This window comes from Brassica napus, chromosome C8, assembly GCF_020379485.1.
Source record: "Brassica napus cultivar Da-Ae chromosome C8, Da-Ae, whole genome shotgun sequence".
NCBI classification, from domain to species: domain Eukaryota; kingdom Viridiplantae; phylum Streptophyta; class Magnoliopsida; order Brassicales; family Brassicaceae; genus Brassica; species Brassica napus.
In genome coordinates this window covers 19,878,161-19,898,069 of record NC_063451.1, presented here as the reverse complement: position 1 = coordinate 19,898,069, position 19,909 = coordinate 19,878,161, and the positions used below count along the sequence as shown (strand labels likewise).

Sequence of the window (19,909 nt, the reverse complement as noted above, 5' to 3'; positions counted from 1 at the left end):
GTTAAAAATCCAACACTTTTTTGGGATAAAGCCAAAATAGGGAAGATTATGAGAGCATGTATCATACTCCATAATATGATAGTAGAAGACGAACGAGATGGATACACTCATTTTGATGTTTCAGAGTTCCAACAAGGAAAAGACACCGGAACTTCACATGTCGATCTCACGTATTCTACAGATATCCTTTCAAATATCGTCAATATGATGGGTGTTCGAACTAGAATTCGTGATAGACAAATGCATCAACAACTGAAAGCTGATTTGGTTGAACATATATGACGTAAATTTGGACGTGATGAAGACAACAACTGAGCTCAGATGTTTCTTTCAAATTTTTCTCGTTTATTTTATTAATCCTTGTTTTTATGTTTTAATTTTAAAATCTATGTTTAAAATGTTATCTTTTAATATGTTTTATTAAATAAATAAATTTTATCTTCAAAAAAATAGTTTAATAAATTTTTTTTAAGAACCTTAGTTAAGAAACTCCCATTGGACCACTGAAAATTGGAGTTTCTTAACTAATGTTCTTATATTACTTTTACTAATTAAAAATTCATTAAGAAATCTATCAGGGGTGATAGGGATAAAGATGCTCTTAGTGACCTTTTGATTTAAACTAAAAGACATTTTAAATTCAAACTAGTGGACGTCTAAATATATTTTGCATTGGTCTGACAAACTCATTAACCGTTGAGCACTCTATCTGTAAACGTTTTTAAAATGTTTGTGATCTTGATTAGAAAAAGGTAGAATCATGATATTTTTGAGAGCTTGTTCATTTAAATTAATGTATAAAGATGTCTCTAATCAATGAGAACTAGAAAATTCATTTTATTTTTTTTTCTTTTTTTGACTAAAAAAAGAAATGAATTTTAACATTCAATAGTATCTCTAATCCATTGTTATTTTCACATTTATAATAATATTTAAAGATGAAATTGCTTTAATCCACTTCTATTTCTTCCTCTATGATAGAGATTTCTATTTTTTCTTCTATCTATTTATAGAATAAGAAATAGCATTCTTCTATTTTTAACTATATATTTAAAGATTGATACATTAGAACATATTTCACCACTATTATAGAATTACTTTATTTTAATGGTGAAAATAACAAAATACATCGGACATCGTCAAACTTTATTTCGTGCCCTATTTGATATTGTAGTTTGTAGAAAAACGAGCATATAATTCCAAAGAAATGTCTGACGCAACCTCACGGGTGAAAGTTATATGACATTTTTTTTTCTTGTCTGGGCCCACAGGACCCGCATTTTTATCCAAAAAGGATAACGTTTATTCTCTTATATGCCAAAAAGATGTACTAATTTTCTTTAAGCAGTTCAAGCAACAAAAAATTCAAACGGAAGAAAATCTGATATCTGGCTTCAGGGAGCCTAGTCTTGACAGATCCGTAGAAAAGTTTTATAGAAAGACATGTTTATGCTAAAACTAACACAAATAACAAGACTTCTGATGAGATCATCTAGAAAACGCTGGAAAGGAGATTAGCAGCTGTAGAAATGGCTGCTCCGGTAAGAGCAGACTGAACCACTTGCTCATGGCTTGTACTCTCCGAGGTCGTCATAGCCATCGCCGCTCCTGTTAATGCTCCAGCCACCGAGCTATTCCTTTGCAATATATATATATATATATGGTTACAGATTAATTAAAAGACGTCACATTACCAAGACAATGATGGCAGCAAAATTATATTTTTTAAAGACAATGGTGATTAGACACCCAATCATGAGCTCCCCCACGAGCCTCTTTCATACCATAAGTTATACCCGAGTATAATCCAGCTGCAAGCCCTGTCTTACCATATCAAATCAATCAATATCCGGTGTCTTAAACAAATAATCTCTATTAAAGGCTAAACGGTTAATTTAACATAAATCTATATTATAATATATAAGTTTTTGTTCACTCATAAGTGCGCCACGTCAGCGTTTTGTGTGCCTCACTTTTAAAAAGTGTGAAAAATGTCAAGTCTATGGCTCAAACTTAGGTTATTGAGATATAAACACCAACATTTATACCACTAAACTAAATGATACTTTGTACATTGATGGTCGAACCTAATATATATTTATGAAGGTCGGAAGCTCTTGCTTCTTCGGCTTCCTCTGAGGGTCGGGCCTACAAATGCGTTATGAGTTTCATTTTTAAATGAGATTCATCACGTTATATAAAAAAAGCTCAAGTTTGCAACAATTATAGTTTTCTCATATTGTAAATTGTTGTCGTTTAACATGAGTTTGAGTTCTTTTCATCAATGTCTCAAACAAGTCTGAGTTACAGAGTTGCGTCATGTGTCTATTCGTAATCTATTTTTTCACCGGTAAACTCTTCATGTCCACATCTTAAATCGCTTGATCATAAATGTTCCTGATTTGTAGCCTCTATATAAACCCTATATATATGATTCTCATCTTTGATGAACCAAATCTGCATCTCCAACAAACTCATTGATTCCTCTTAGATTTAACCAACTTCTAGAAAATGTTTCTCTCTGCCTCTCCAATTCGTCAAACCGGCATCTCGGCGTCCGTCACTCAACCTTCGAATCTCTTCGTCTTGGTCGTAGTAGTCAGAGCATAGCCTCTGGCTTCCTCGCTTCTGGGATTCCCTGAACTTCAAGAAAGACAGGGAGTTTGTGGGAATCACGGTTCTCTTCCTTGATGAAAAGGTAACTTAATCTTCGATCTATCACACTTATTTAACATAATTATTTTTAATTGATTTCCTGATTCTTTGTTGTATAATATTATTTACAGATTTCGTGATTCATGGGTTTATTCCCGCCGGAGTGCTAATCATTACATGTAATCTTTGAAAGCCGGTTCCATTGTGAAAGTCGATAGTTTTGAGGTTGCTAGATGCTCAAGCATGTACAAGATAACTGATCATCCATTCCTCATTCGTTTCATCTCACCAACCATTATTGATGAAGTCACCACGGGTGCTCCTGAGATCAATCTCCAGTCAAGATTAGCCTGTTCGACAATCTCCAAGTTATTGCAAACACAAACCTAGAACTCCCAGGCATATTATCATATTGCATACGGGTTTATATTATGTTTTTATATCATAACTGATATTTAAACTCGCAGATGTGTTTGGGCAAATCTGTTCTATCCAGGGCTCTGACCTCACCAAAGAAACAACTCGACTCGTTATCCGTCTCCTCATTGATCCGTAAGAAACAATCAACACACAATTCTCTTTATATTACTGTCTATATTGTGCTAACATCAATAATCAAAAATATTTCATACCCAAGATTTGTGGTCATCTATTTATCTCCCTTACTTATCAATCTAATTTTACACAAATCTTTATTTTACTGTTTAAAAGAAACCACAATAACCCAAATAATCAAAACACCAAAAACTAGAATCCTAAAAAAGACGATTCATTAATGATCACTTCTCTTTTTGTCTAATCTTACAAATAAACTTCTAAACAAATATACCAAACCAATCAACTCAACTAAAACTCAACGACACATACATTGAGCCAGCTAAACAAATATAAACTACACGACCAAATATTTAACAATTTACAAACTTACTTTCACAGATGCTTACGAAGAAGACGAAGACGACAACCAAGATCAGTGAAATTATCTAAACAAAAAAGCAGAGTAAGTTACAAACTCTGATAAACTAACAATGATTTTTGTTTACATATAACCCATCAAATAAAAGAGAAACAAACACAGCCACACCAGGAGATACAAGAGACAATCCCAACAGACACAAGGGTGGCAACAACATCTCCACCTGCTCACTCCTCTTGTCTTATAAAAATAGCTTATATGCTCAATGTCAACATGCCAACGCTATTGTCTTCTTATGAGAAATACATATATTCGTTTAAAACCCATTAAGACCCAAATACTAATTGTAACTCATTTTATAGTTATTTCTACAAGTGATCATATATTTGTTTTAAAGGTCCGGTAAAAACAACAAGTTTAAAAGTAAAAAATATAACCAACATAATAAGAATAAAAAAAATTATTACTTAATACACAAAACTTACACAACTAAACTGGAGAAAAAATATTCAGAAACAAAAGGTACTCTCAACAACCTTAATATAATTTATGTAATCTCAACAGTACAAGTAACAAATAAAAAAGACAAACAAACAATAAGTCTCAGTGACACAGCAAGCAACAACATGAACTATATCAATCACATTACTAACACAGTTTAGTCCTTTATGAGTGGAGAACAGTGCATACATAGTACATCATCACAACTCTAACCCTATAACAATAAAAAAACTTAAAAAACAAAGATCAACCCAAAACGCAAAATTCACAGTTACAATAACCCTCACAAATATTGAGATGAAACAAGAAATATGTCTACAACCCCGCGCTTGTACGGAGGCAATGCCCCTAGTATATGTAATAACTCACCCCACTGGAGAGATTCTTTTCCTGTGTTCTTCACCTAAAGACCAACCAATTTAGACGTTATTGCAAGACCAAACCTTAGTTAATTAAGTCTAAAATACAAGCTTAGGATCATACTTTGTCTCTTGCATTCGCTCAACACACAGACACATTAACACGCATACACGTGCGGACGGATATTGGACAAATAAATATACGAAACATTAGTGTTCATTTTGTAATTAAACTCACCAATGCATCCAGTGATTTGCTGCTTTCCCCTGAAAATGCAACAACAAATTCTATCAACATAACGGTGTGGAAACCGGAATTCACATCATCGAAATTTGTTAATCGGAAGAAAGCCAAGATAACCTAGCCTTCCCTGAAGGTCCCGGTTATCTGATGGGTCACGCACAACACAAACAATATGAAAGAGTCGAAACTAATAAATCGTAAAAGAGCGAAAAGAGAACAAAGAGGTCTTATTTCTGAATTCGCGTTTGAGCGTGAACAACAGGTAAGATCCTAGGCTACGAGAGCTGTCGGTACGTTCGCTAGTCTAGCCACCTAAGTTCTAACCTAGTCGAGTCGCAACTCGATAGTAAAAACGGAAAAATGCCTAAATTGCTCTAAGTATTAAGTTTGCTCTGAGAAAAGCTACCCTTGCTCCTCGCCTTAAGCCCTCCTTATATACTCTCTCTAGGTCGGTTTGCACCTTTTCCTGGGCCGGATTCGTCGCGAGATGGGTTTTTCCATTTTTCGTCACCCTTCATGATTATGTTCAGAAACTTGACATTTATCTTTTCCTGCGAATAAAAAATAGACCGTCATATCAGCCTTAGGCTCAATCATGTTCTAAAATCGTAAGTGGGCCGTTTAGCCGCGGTTCAGGCCCCTTTTGGGCCGTTTTGGGACTTAGACCTTTTTACGATTTTTCCTAAGAAACAGCTGTTGGTTTTTCCGAAAGGATTCCAATTCCCCGTATAGTTAAGGCAACTGGTGTTCAAGCTAACCATAGCCGTTTTATACGGCAGGCAGGAATCTGTTTCAACGACCAAGTTTTTTATAACTTTTCTCGAAGTCTTTCTTTGATAATCCTAAGCGAGACGAGACATGGGTATTGTGTCCAAGGGCCCGAGGATTGTGTTACGGGAACTTAGACGAGGATGCACGGTTTCGGAACAGGAGGTCGGTCCTCGCCCATGGGCGAGGTGACCTCGGCGCGGGTCGTCCTCTCCCATGGGAGAGGTGACCCCGGCGCAGGTCGTCCTCGCCCATGGGCGAGGTGACCTCGGCGCGGGTCGTCCTCGCCCATGGGCGAGGTGACCTCGGCGCGGGTCATCCTCGCCCATGGGCGAGGTGACCTCGGTGTGGGTCGTCCTCGTCCATGGGCAAGGTGCCCCGTGTTGAGACGGTCCTCGCCCTAGTAGGGGTGAGCACTTTACCCGATACCCGAAGCTGCACCCGAACCCGACCCAAAAAACCCGAACCGAAATCCGAACCGAAGTAGCAAAATACCCGAACGGGTATTAAGTTATGATAGATTGGATATCCGAACCCGAACAGGTAATATCCGAACCCGAATGGATATCCGAAGATAACCGAACCTATATATACTTACCCTTATATATCTAATTTACATCTCTTATTTTTTTAAAAATATTTATATTGATGCTACACGTACTTTAAGATCAAAGTATATATATATATATATATATATATAATTATGGAGAAAATGATTTGATATTCATTTAAAATGCATGTCAAACTTTTTGTTTCGTGTATTAACAAAAGTTACATTCAAAATTTAAAAACAATACCCAAATTATTATCTATTTATTTTTCAAATATTATCTTCAAACCTATTAATCATCCAATCTATAAAAAATAAAAAAATCAGTTAAGTGAAATCTATATTTTTAAATACAAGAAACTTAAAAAATGAAAAAAATGAAAAAAATAATTTTTTTTCATTTAAAATCTAAATATCCGAACCCGTTTCAAAATAACTGAACCCGAACTAAAAATACCCGAACCCGACCCGAAGTACAGAAATACCCGAACGGGTTCCTATCTCTATACCGAAATACCCAAAAACCCGAAATACCCAAAAACCCGAAATACCCGACCCGAACCCGAACGGGTATCCGAACGCCCACCCCTACGCCCTAGGGCGAGGTGGTCGGTTCTTGCTTACGATCGAGACCTCATCCAGACTGATCCTCTTCTCGACGTTACTCGGTTCGCATCCGCAAAAAACTGTCTTTTACTTGATTAACCGTTTTTTGGGAATGTCTAATTTTCAAGGATCGATCGAGAGTTGGTTTTCCGGAAACTTTCAGGCATTGATTCCGTCGTGACCGGTTTTGACCCCAACAGTTAGCCCCCCAGCTAGCTAGGATCCGTGGACCTGTGTGTGAGGTCCGAGCTTGCGGTATGACTTGTTTTGATGGAATTAGACGTAATCGTTTGCCGGAAGTCTGAGAATGAATAGTAACATTTTTTCCTATACATAGGTGGAGTAGGTTTTTTTTTTTTTTGCAGCGAACAGTATCCTCCCCGCGACCCCCAGGGACCTGTTTGCTAAGCACGATCTTCTCCGCAATGGTCCGTTCTTTTGGGATTCCTTCATCCTAGACAGGATCTGGAATGCAGTGGCGCTCTACCGATCGCGAGACATCTCCCAACCTTTACGTGCATCGGACATGGACGAGCCACACCCCGACGCTGTTCCCGATCAGAGGGAGAGAGTTAGGTCCCGAAAGGACAAGGGAATCACTCTCTAAGACAGAAACTTTGTCTCAGAATATCTTCCGCTACCCGGATGGAACCCGGGTTTCACCTCGGGTGATGGGAGTGGAACCAGCGAGGCTCCCCTTCCGGATGACTTCTTTGCCAACCTTCCTCCCGGTTTTACTACTCCAGCGTCACTGGATGAAGCGTCGAGGAGAGAAGTGCTCGCGGAAGGTTCTCGGTTGATCAACGAGGTTTAGTCTCTGAAAAATTATTTTTTTTGGCGAGTCTTCGTTTTTCGCTTCCATGTTTGACCCTTGATTCATATAGGGAATGCGGGTCTTTAATTCAACGCTTGACGGAAGTTTCAGAGAGGTGCGTCTTTCGCACTTCAAGGACGAAGAGATCGAGAGGAAATTCATCCGTTTTCAGAACGAGGTTGCGGAAAGAGAGCGCAGACAAACTGAGTCCCATTCCCGAGCTGTCATTTGTGCGGAGAGGAAAGGGAGGAGGACGATTGCTGCTGAGTTAGCGAGGAGAGCCACATTGTTTGATGTTGAGTTCAGGAGCTTTAAGGACGCTCAAGACTACGTGGGTGGCTTCCGCGAATGCCGCGGTTCGGTTGGTACCCTTTGGAAGTCGCAGAACGCTGATTTCTCTTTTCTCTCCGAGGTTGCTGAGATGTCGGGCCTCATGGATGGGTGCGCCCAGGCCGAGTCGATGGTTCCTCCAATCGAGGGGAGGATCCGAGAGCTTTGGGAACCCATCGAGGTTTCGGAGGACACGACCGAAGCGGGAGCCGATGCTGCAGACGAGGGAGGAGAGGTAGAGCAGCCCGCAGACTCATTTGGAGTCTCGATGTCCGAGTATCTTGTCCTTGATCTCTGAAGGTCGTCAGGATTGTTTTCCCTTTGCCTTTATCTCAAGATTTCGTGTGGTGTTTTAGGCCGAGTGTGGCCGTTCGTTATTTGAGTGTGCTATGGCCTTGCAAAGTCATTCGACTATGTATACGGGACTGGCCGTTGGTGGCTTCGAATCCCAGCCGCTCTGCGGTCTTTTTATATATAACGAATGTTCTTTTAGCATTCTATGGGTTTTACTTTATACTTCTGCCAAGTGTCGAGGGAAAGACATGAGTAGTCACTTCGTATCTTAACTCTTAATTTGTCGTTCCGTTCGCTTGCTCTTTCGAGGGTATTTGAAAACGTTTAGGAGTTTTATGAAGTTTCGTGAGCGTTTTAGATGTGGACGATGAGACATGTTTTAAAATCTCGTATCAGTTTCGATATCATGCCTTGAGATGTTAATGGACCAGTAGGACTGGGTTTAAGGCAAGACCTAGGTTTACTTTCTGCTCTAAGGCTATGCGACGACTAATCGGCTTTCGTTTTGCCCATTGGCGATTTCTACCTGATTCTTTCCGATTAAAGTCTGTGACTAGGCGCCGGCTTATATGACTTGTGTGGGAAGAATCGAGCACTCTCCAGAGAACGTCTGGTGTGCTGGCCAAAATTCTAGATTTTCTTGTATAGCGCGCTATGGTATCTTTGTCAGATGTAAGAGAACCTTTAGTTTTTATGAAAGTTTTGACTACGAGTTCTCTTTTTAGAGAACGTTTTGGACTTGTCCATCGGGGCCAATCGACGGGCATTTTGTATTTTAGAGTCACAGGTGGACTGTGTATTTGGATAATATCTTTCTAGAAATATTTGCGACGTCTCGCTTTCTCGAAGATATGTATTTTGCTGTGAGATGGCTACGATCTTCGTTTTTATAGAAGATGCGTTTTCCGGTCTTGCTTGACCATGAGTATGTGTGAATTATGTAGGAATTAGCTTTCGTCCAAGGACTGCTTGGACGGTATGCCCTTATCTTGGGCGTTTCTTAGGCCAACCTTAGATTACTGTGACTTATTGCAAGTGAATCGTGAGATCGGAAGAAGGTAGAATTTATTGAAATTTTTTTGAAAATATCGTTTTTTGATTTTGTGGGAGTATACAAGTATACGTACCCACCCTCCCTTTTTTAACGAGGGGGATAGCTGAACTTGTCGATATGACAAGCTGCCTACGTACCTATTTCGAGAATCAAGCCATCTCGTAGTTCTGCTTGTTGCTGTGGGTGTTCCTACTCGCTGGATGGGATCGTTTCGGTTACTTCAGCCGTTGGGGCTTCAGTTGGATCGACGACCGTTTCAGGAGTCGGGCTGTCCGCTGGCAAGGCGATGGACTCGGGGACTATGTCGCTGTCTGGATTCGTTGCCTGGTCGGGTGATTCTGGATCACTTTTTATGGAGCTCTCGGGAGCGTTTTGAGCTTTCTTAGCCCGCTTCGGGTTGACCGTGGGGGTGTTCCGAGTTTGTCGTAGTTTATGCTCGGCCAAGAAGCAGAGCCTAGACTGTTTCTGGCATCCCCAGATTACCGTTGTTCCGTTTGGAGTTGGGAACTTGATGCCAAGGTGGTAAGTCGACGGTACCGCTTTCATGGCATTGATCCAAGGAGTTTTTATGATGACATTGTAGCTTTTACCGCGAAGTCAACGATTTTCGTCACCTCTTTAGCCATCACTGGGAGTTTGATTGATCTGAGGGTCATTGACGTTGCACCTGAGAAACCGGTAAGAGGTTTTGGTTATGGGACGACTTCTCCGAGTTCAATGTTCATTCTCCGGAGGGTATCGCGGAAGATGACGTTGACTGTGCTTCCCGTGTCGATAAGGATCCTTCCCACTTCCAGGTTTCGGATTACCAGATCGATAACCAATGGGTCGCAGTGAGGTTTGTCGATTCTGATGGTTTCCCGCTCTTCGAAGACGATCGTATCGTTAGGGGCGTCGTTGGTTGGGGACCTAGCCAGCCAGCTTGAACTCGTCTCAGCCTTCCGTCCATAAGCTTTGATCGATGAGATCGAATCGCGATAGAATTACGATCCCCCGATGATCATGCTCACCCTTCGACGGTTGCTGTCGTTTCCTCGGTCATCCTGCCTCCTTCTGCGTTTCTCGCCCGACTGATTTTTGCGGGTGTCATTTTCGGGGGACTCGTTATCAGTTTTGGGAGGGCGATCGGAATCCAGGAGGAGGTCTTTTATGCATGTGACCTTCGAAATTTCGCCGGCGAGGAGCTTTGCAGCAAGCCTTTTGCCGAGAACCCTGCAGTTCATAGTGGAATGACCTCTGGTCTGGTGGAACTCGCAGTAGGAATTATCCTTAAACTGGTTCCTGGTCCAGGTATTTCCGGAAGTCTTTCCCTATTCGGAGTTGATAGCGTAATTATGCTCGCCATGGAGATCTTCTCCCTTGTGGTGGACATACCTGTCGTTGTGAGGGTTTTTCCTTCTCGCGGACGTCTTCTGCGGGTTGTACTTCTGGGAGAGGACTTTCATCTCTTCTTCCATCATGATGAAGTTCGTTGCCTTGTGAAGAGCGTCCTGGATTGTTCTCGATTTTTCAAGGGATATCCATTGCCGGAGTTTCGACCTGTACCAGAGAGTATTCCGCAAAGCGTCGACTGCCACTTTGTCGCTGATTCCAGTGACTCTTACCATTACCAGCTTGAACCTGTTCATGAATTCGCGGAGCGGTTCGTCTTCTCTTTCAAATAGACTCCAAAGGTCGACGTCTGAGGTTTCCCTGTCCATGAACATGGAATACTGTTTGAGAAACTCCGAGGCGAGCTGACGGAAACTTCCGATGGAGTTTCGTTTCAGACGAGAAAACCATTCGAGCGCAGCCCCTTTGAGGTTTTCGATGAAGAGGAGGCAGTAGCCAGCGTCTCGTTTGCGTTCCTTGAGTTTGCACCTTCCCTTCGCGATATGGAAAGACTGTCGATGCGCCTTCGGGTCAGTGGTGCCATCGTAGACGGGTACTTTGATCTTCCCAAGATCTGAGATGTTAGTTTCCGTGATCCGGAGAGTGAACGGAGTTTTCCGCGCTTCCTCGAGAAGTCTGTCGATCTCGGGTGCAGCGCTTGTCGCGTGGTGAATCTGCGACTTTACCGCCTTGACATCTGCCGTGGTTTTTGCGATGTACTCGCGGAGATCATGGATCTCATTAGGATTTCTAGCAGCCTTACGAGCCTGTCGGTGTTGGCTGCGGTGGATCCGAGCCTGATTCTCGGCCAGTTCTTCCTGCTCTACCCAATAGAGGTTTTCTTCTTCCTCCGTCATGGGCCTTTCGAACGACGCGTCCTGCCGAGCGGACTGGCTTCGCGTTCTTCTCGGATGGATGTCGGCACCTCCGTCCGAGTGATCGAACTGGTCGCTTATGTCCAGATCGATCCGCTCGATATCGCCTCCTTCGTTGCTCCCGGCGGGAGGTGGAAGGTTCTCCGCGGTCGGTTGTGTGCCTGGCGGGACTGTTTCGTCAGGGTTCTGATCTGAAGAATCCTTGTCTGCCCGTGTGGCCCGATCGCTCGGAGTCTCGAAATCGAGTCTTCTGCCGCTGCGGGGTCTTATGGCCCCGCGCGGGTTTTTACTCTTGGCCTTCGCCGTTAAGGTTTCCACCTGTTTTGCGAGAGAGGCCACGAGGTTTCATTGTTTGTCCAACTTTTTATGAGCGGAGGCGAACATTTCTTTCATCTGGTCCAGTATCACGGCGTTCGTAGTGACTGTGGATACGTTTCCAGCTGGAGTTCTGTCAGCGGTGGCATTGACGGAAGTCCCGTCGTGCGCTTGCTTGTCTTTGTCAGCGTCGATCGTCATACCTGACTGAGCGTGCGCGGTTGCGTGAGAGATAGATCCGTACCCCCCCCCTCTTCTAGCGCCAAACTGTGGGAACCGGAATTCACTCCGTCGAGATTTGTTAATCGGAGGAAAGCCAAGCTAACCTAGCCTTCCCTGAAGGTTCCAGTTATCTACTAGGCCCAACACAATCAATATGAAAGAGTCGAAAGTAATAAATCGTAAAAGAGCGAAAAAAGAACAAAGCGGTCTTATTTCCGAATTCGCGTTTGAGCGTGAACAACAGGTAAGATCCTAGGCCACGAGAGCTGTCGGTACGTTCGCTAGCTCGCCACCTAAGTTCTAACCTAGTCGAGTCGCAGCTCGATAGTAAAAACGGAAAAATGCCTAAATTGTTCTAAGTATTAAGTTTGCTCTGAGAAAATCTCTCCCTTGCTCCTCGCCTTAAGCCCTCCTTATATACTCAAGTCGGTTTGCACCTTTTCCTGGACCGGATTCGTCGCGAGATGGGCTTTTCCATTTTTCGTCACCCTTCATGATTATCTTCGGAAACTTGACATTTATCTTTTCCTGCGAATAAAAAACAGACTTTCATATCAGCATTAGGCTCAATCATGTTCTAAAATCATAAGTGGGCCGTTTAGCCGCGGTTCAGGCCCCTTTTGGGCCGTGTTGGGACTTAGACGTTTTTACGATTTTTCCTAAGAAACAGCCGTTGGTTTTTCCGAAAGGATTCCAATTCCCCGTATAGTTAAGGCAACTGGTGTTCAAGCTAACCATAGCCGTTTCACCCCGTCGAGATTTTTTAATCGGAGGAAAGCCAAGCTAACCTAGCCTTCCCTGAAGGTTCCGGTTATCTGCTAGGCCCAACACAATCAATATGAAAGAATCGAAAGTAATAAATCATAAAAGAGCGAAAAAAGAACAAAGATGTCTTATTTCCAAATTCGCGTTTGAGCGTGAACAACAGGTAAGATCCTAGGCCACGAGAGCTGTCGGTACGTTCGCTACTCTCTCCACCTAAGTTCTAACCTAGTCGAGTCGCAGCTCGATAGTAAAAACGGAAAAATACCTAAATTGTTCTAAGTATTAAGTTTGCTCTGAGAAAATCTCTCCCTTGCTCCTCGCCTTAAGTCCTCCTTATATACTCTCTCTAAGTCGGTTTGCACCTTTTCCTGGGCCGGATTCGTCGCGAGATGGGCTTTTCCATTTTTCGTCACCCTTCATGATTATCTTCGGAAACTTGACATTTATCTTTTTCTGCGAATAAAAAATAGACTTTCGGATCAGCCTTAGGCTCAATCATGTTCTAAAATCATAAGTGGGCCGTTTAGCCGCGGTTCAGGCCCCTTTTGGGCCGTGTTGGGACTTAGACGTTTTTACGATTTTTCCTAAGAAACAGCCGTTGGTTTTTCCGAAAGGATTCCAATTCCCCGTATAGTTAAGGCAACTGGTGTTCAAGCTAACCATAGCCGTTTTATACGGCAGGTAGGTATCCGTTTCGACAACCAAGTTTTTTATAACTTTTTTCGAAGTCTTTCTTTGATAATCCTAAGCGAGACGAGACATGGGTATTGTGTCCAAGGGCCCGAGGATTGTGTTACGGGAACTTAGACGAGGATGCACGGTTTCGGGACAGGAGGTCGGTCCTCGCCCATGGGCGAGGTGACCTCGGTGCGGGTTGTCCTCGTCCACGGGCGAGGTGACCTCGGCGCGGGTCGTCCTCGCCCATGGGCGAGGTGATCTCGGTGTGGGTCGTCCTCGTCCATGGGCAAGGTGACCCGTGTTGAGACGGTCCTCGCCCTAGGACGAGGTGGTCGGTCCTTGCTTACGATTGAGACCTCATCCAGACTGATCCTCTTTTCGACGTTCCTCGGTTCGCATCCGCGAAAAACTGTTTTTTATTTTAGTAACTGTTTTCCAGGAATGTAGAATTTTCAAGGATCGATCGAGAGTCGGTTTTCCGGGAACGTTCAGGCATTGATTTTATGGTGACCGGTTTTGACCCCAACAAACGGTAATCATAGTTTATAAACACGGCAAATTTTAAACAAATCAAACATTACAAATATCGTGAACGAACCTCTAAGATTAGGAAACCTATGTTTCTTGCTGCTAGCATTCTCAGAAGGTGGACCCATGTTGGCGTCAAATCCTGCCCCTGTATTCATAATCAAAATATAAAGTTTCTATTAACTTATATATTTTTAATGTGGAGATTTTACCATCAACCACCGTAAACTAAGCTTCCCTAGACACAGCTTGTAAAGCTCCGACCTTCATAATTAAATCCAGTTTAAGCTATGTTAATACAAATATGCCATCTTATATTTATATATATTTACACATAGATGAAATAACTTACACCGGCGGCTTTGACGAAAGAGTCAGCGATGCGGTTGAGAAGAGGATGGCCAAGATCGAACAAACTTGCCTTCTCAAAGCTCCTTATCTCATCCATTACTTTTTTTCCTCCACTCTTGTTGGAAGTAAACTTGAAAATAACTTGAAGACCAAGCAATACTAATTCTACTAGAGTTAAGTTTAGAAAAAGGAAATATGAAATATGTTAAGTTAAGAGAGTTTAGGAAGTTTTAGGATCTATATAAGGAGATGCATACTTGTTGCTTAACAATATACTTGTGAGAGATATTTTGTGAGAGCTTAAGTTATTGAGAAGAGTTTTTCTTAAGCTATTAATAAGAAGTTGAGTTGTTCTTATTAAAGATCTTTAAGTTCATACTTGAGGTTTGAACAATATTTGGTATCAGAGCCAGAACGAGAATGGGAGAGATTACAGCTACTGCGTCCGGTGCGATGATGAAGATAAAGCAAGGAGGAGCTTCATCCATCAACTGTCCGATGCTTACCAATACAAACTACACAGTCTGGGCTATCCGAATGAAAACATTGTTGAAAGTACATAAGGCTTGGAAAGTAGTTGAACAAGGAACCGATGAAACAGAGAAAAACGATATAGCAGTCGCTTTGCTCTTTCAATCAATTCCTGAAGCCCTCATACTTCAAGTCGGAGACCTAGACGATGCGAAGAAGGTTTGGGAAGCAATCAAAGCGAGGCACATGGGAGCAGATAGAGTAAAAGAAGCAAGACTTCAGACTCTAATGGCAGAGTTTGATCGTCTTAAGATGAAAGATGATGACACAATAGATAGCTTTGTTGACAAGCTATAGGAGATTGCGTCAAAGTCCAGCGCATTAAGAGAAAACATCAATGAGACTAAACTGGTTAAGAAGTTTCTTTCTTCTCTACCACGAAAGAAGTACATCCATATAGTTGCCTCACTTGAACAAGTCTTGGATCTCAAGACCACCACCTTCGAAGATATAATAGGGCGACCTTAAAGCATATGAAGAGCGAGTTAGTGGAGAAGAAGAAGAAGGACAAGGAAACCAAACCAAGTTGATGTATGCAAACACGGAAACACCACAACCACAGTCAAACCGAGAGACGACACATTATCAAGGAGATTATAGAAACAGAGGTCGAGGAGGACGTTCCTATAACAGGGGAGGATGAGGACGTGGTAGATCATATAGAGACATAGACATGTCAAAGATGATATGTTTTCGTTGTGATAAGCTGGGACACTTTGCATCAAGCTGTCCGGATAGATTGTTGAAACTACAAAAAAACTATGAAAATAGGGAGGATGATACAAGAGAGGCGGATACATTAATGATGCACGAGATAGTCTATCTCAACAAAGGGAAAGTAAAACCTAGAGACTTTGAGACGAGCACAAATCCAGACAACATATGGTACTTAGATAATGGAGCAAGCAACCATATGACGGGAAATCGAAGCTACTTCAAGAGTCTTAATGAGAAAATCACAGGCAAAGTAAGATTCGGAGATGACTCACGCATAGACATAAAAGGGAAAGGTTCAATCGTGTTCTGTTGCAAGAATGGTGATCGAAGAACACTCACCGACGTGTATTTTATTCCTGAGTTAAAGAGCAACATAATAAGTCTTGGTCAAGCAACGGAGTCAGGTTGTGATGTAAGGATGAGAGAGGACTATCTTACTCTTCACGATAAGGATGGAAATCTGATTACTAAGGCCAAACGATCAAAGAACCGGTTATACAAAGTCATAATAGAGTGCGTCGAGTCTGAATGTCTCCAAACTCGTAGTCTGGATGATGCAACAACATGGCATGCACGCCTTGGCCATATTGGATCAGAATCATTGAAAATAATGGTAAAGAAAGAGCTTGTGATAGGGTTACCAAAGATATCAGTCGACAAAGAAACATGCGCATCATGTCTTCTTGGCAAGCAAGCAAGACTTCCGTTTCCAAAAGCCACTGCGTATCGAGCTGAAAACGTGTTAGAGCTCGTCCATGGTGACCTTTGTGGCCCAATTACACCACCTACAACCGCGAGAAATAGATATATTTTCGTCATCATCGATGATCACTCACGATATATGTGGTCTATTCTTTTGAAAGACAAAGGACAAGCGTTTGAGAAATTCAAAAAATTCAAGACAATCGTGGAGCTCGAGACGAAGGCAAAGATTAAATGTTTCAGAACCGATAGGGGTGGTGAGTTCACATCAACAGAGTTTAATAAATTCTGTGAGGGATGTGGAATAATGAGACACTTGACAGCGCCATACTCTCCGCAGCAGAACGGAGTTGTTGAGAGAAGAAACCGGACACTTATGGAGATGTCGAGAAGTCTATTGAAGCATATGTCCTTACCAAAACACCTTTGGGGAGAGGAAGTACGTCATGCTACGTATCTAATCAACAGGGTCGCATCACGAGCATTAGAGTTTAAGACTCCATAAGAAGTCTTCAAGGGAAGGAAACCGAACTTAGAACACTTGCGTATCTTCGGATGCATTGGTTATGCTAAAATCGTTTCTCCATTCCCTAAGAAACTCGATGAAAGATCCAGAGCTCTAATACATCTAGGAACCGAGCCAGGATCAAAGGCATATATGTTATATGACCCCTCTAACCGAAGGATTGTTGTGAGCAGAGATGTACACTTTGACAAATCAAAGCCTTGGGATTTGACTACATCAAGTTCAGAGACACGCGATGATATAACTGGTACATTGAAGATCACGTTTGGTGACTATGGTAACAGAGGAGTTAGAGATGATGATGATGCAGAAGAAACAGAGCATGATGGCAATAGTGAGACTGTTGTGCAAGAAGAAGGTGAAACTTATGTCGGCATTGATCAAAGCGATCACGAGACTGTTCCACTGCAAAGATCAACGAGAGTAATCAAAGCGCCGAGCTACTTGGACGACTACATATTCCTAGCTGAAGTAGAAGGAGAACGCTTGTTGCTTTTACCCAATGACGAGCCATATGATTTCAAAGATGCCATAGAAGACAAAGTATGGCGAGATGCGTGTGAGAAAAAAATATCCTCCATTATAAAAAATAAAACATGGCATCTCGTTGACTTACCAAGTGGAGCTAATGCAATAGGGTTGAAGTGGATATTTAAGATCAAACGCAACTCCGATGGAGCCATAAACAAACACAAATCAAGATTTGTTGCGAAAGGATATATTCAAAGGCATGGGATAGACTTTGAGGAAGTCTTTGCTCCAGTAGCACGCATTGAGACAATAAGATTCATTATCTCTCTAGCTGCTTCACACGGATGGGAAATACATCATTTAGATGTCAAAACAGCCTTTCTCAATGGTGATTTGAAGGAGGATGTTTATGTGAAGCAACCGGAAGGCTTCATAGTCAAGGGGAGTGAGCACAAGGTATACAAATTCGACAAGGCTTTGTATTGATTGAAACAAGCACCACGAGCCTGGAGTGAAAAGTTGAATAAAGCGCTTGTAGAGTTGAACTTTGTGAAGCGTTCGAAGGAACCCTCTTTGTTTCGAAAGCACGAGAAGGAGAAGGTTCTATTGGTAGCCGTTTACGTAGACGATCTCCTTATCACTGGCTCTAGTAGCGACATGATACTAGACTTCAAAGCAAGGAAGGTATAACTCTTGTTAAAAAGAGATATGCAAAGAAGATACTGGATGAATCAGGTATGAGCGAGTGCAATGCGGTCCATGTACCAATGGATTCAGGGTTGAAACTATCAATGGCACCAGATGAAGAAACTGTCGACGAGACAGAATATAGGAGACTGATCGGGTGTCTTCGATACCTAATACACACACGACCAGATTTATCATATTGTGTGGGTGTACTAAGTAGATATATGCATCAGCCAAAGGTTTCTCATTCCGCGGCACTCAAACAAGTTCTACGGTATCTAAGAGGGACATGCTCATATGGACTTACGTTTAAAAGAACAGAGAAAAGGGAGCTAATAGGCTATGTCGATAGTGGGCACAACATTGATGAAGACGATGGGAGAAGCACCACTGGCCACATCTTCTATCACAACAACTGCCCGATATCATGGTGTTCAATGAAGCAAGAGACAGTCGCTCTCTCCACCTGCGAAGCGGAGTTCATGGCAGCCACCAAAGCCGCGAAGCAAGCGATATGGTTACAGGAACTTCTTGAAGAAGTTACTCAGACGCCATACATGAAAACGACCGTCTACATAGATAACAAGTCGGCAATTGCACTCACAAAGAATCCTGTTTTCCATGGAAGAAGCAAGCATATACATAAGCGATACCACTTCATAAGAGAATGTATCGAGAATGATCAAATGGAGGTTCAACATGTACCTGGAGCAGAACAAAAGGCTGACATATTGACTAAGGCACTTGGAAGAATCAAATTCAAGGAAATGAGAGAATTCATTGGAGTACAAGAAGTGAACTTCAAGTTTAAAGGGGAGATTGTTGGAAGTAAACTTGAAGATAACTTGAAGACCAAACAATACTAATCCTACTAGAGTTAAGTTTAGAAAAAGGAAATATGAAATATGTTAAGTTAAGAGAGTTTAGGAAGTTTTAGGATCTATATAAGGAGATGCATACTTGTTGCTTAACAATATATTTGTGAGAGATTTTTTGTGAGAGCTTAAGTTATTGAGAAGAGTTTTTCTTAAGCTATTAATAAGAACTCTTGTCCATTTTTGTTTCTTCTCTCTATCACTTATATTTCTTTGCTTATTTGTTAATACTTACCGGAGAGAAAATCCCACATCAGAAATATGAAAGAGACTTGAGTAATATATAGGATACTTTGACCAATCCACTAATTACCAATTGATTTTAAGTTGGAAGTCCATGAAACTTGTCATGGTATCAGAGCATTAGCCACATACAAAAGGATTTGTTCCATTCTCAGCTTCTTATTGCTGCCGATTTATCTTTTTATTTTATCTTTTTGTTCATTATGATTTCTGAAAAAAAAGTAGAAGATAACGTGCTAGAAAATCTTAGTGAATACTACATCTATGGTTTTACTTCTTCGGTTCATGTTAGTCTTCATTCTTTTTGATTTGCTACTTATGATTTCCTTAACTTTTTTATAAAAAAAAAATCTTTGGGTTTTCATGTTACAACGAGTTTTGTATGGTTTTACAACAAGAAACTTGTCATGGTATCAAAGCGGGTCCAATCCTCTGACCCATTAATCCGGTCCGGACAGTGGCCCGATCATCCCATTAGCTGATGGCCCATAGAAGACTCAGTTCCGCCGAGATCACTAGAAAATACACTACAAGAAAACACATGCTTAACGAGGAAGTTTAACGAGGAAATTTACGTCGATTTTACGAGGAACTTACGTGGAAAACTAAAGTCATCGTTATTTCCTCGTAATGTAACGACAAAAGTGTTTCGTCGTAAAGTGGATGTAATTTGACGAGTATTTTACGAGGAAAAACTATTTCCTCGTAAATACGACGTAAACTTTGCGTGTTATTTACGAGGAAATAGTTTACGTGTATTTAGCGAGGAAATTTTGAATCCATCAACTTTGTAGGTGTTACACGTTTTTTTTGCCACCTAATTAATTTTCGTCGTAAATTCATAGGAAAATTACAACTACCAGATTCGAAATTTCCTATAAATATGGATGTTTGAACATCATTTTAAACACACCAACAACAAAAAACGTGAAAGAAAAAAAAATGGCTGGGTCCGGGACTA

General features: G+C 41.5%; 1 pseudogene; it reads right to left on the bottom strand.

Annotated features, from left to right (window-relative positions):
• Positions 1-1,315: 1,315 nt before the first annotated feature.
• On the bottom strand, positions 1,316-14,684 carry LOC106412855 (annotated as a pseudogene).
• Positions 14,685-19,909: the final 5,225 nt, after the last annotated feature.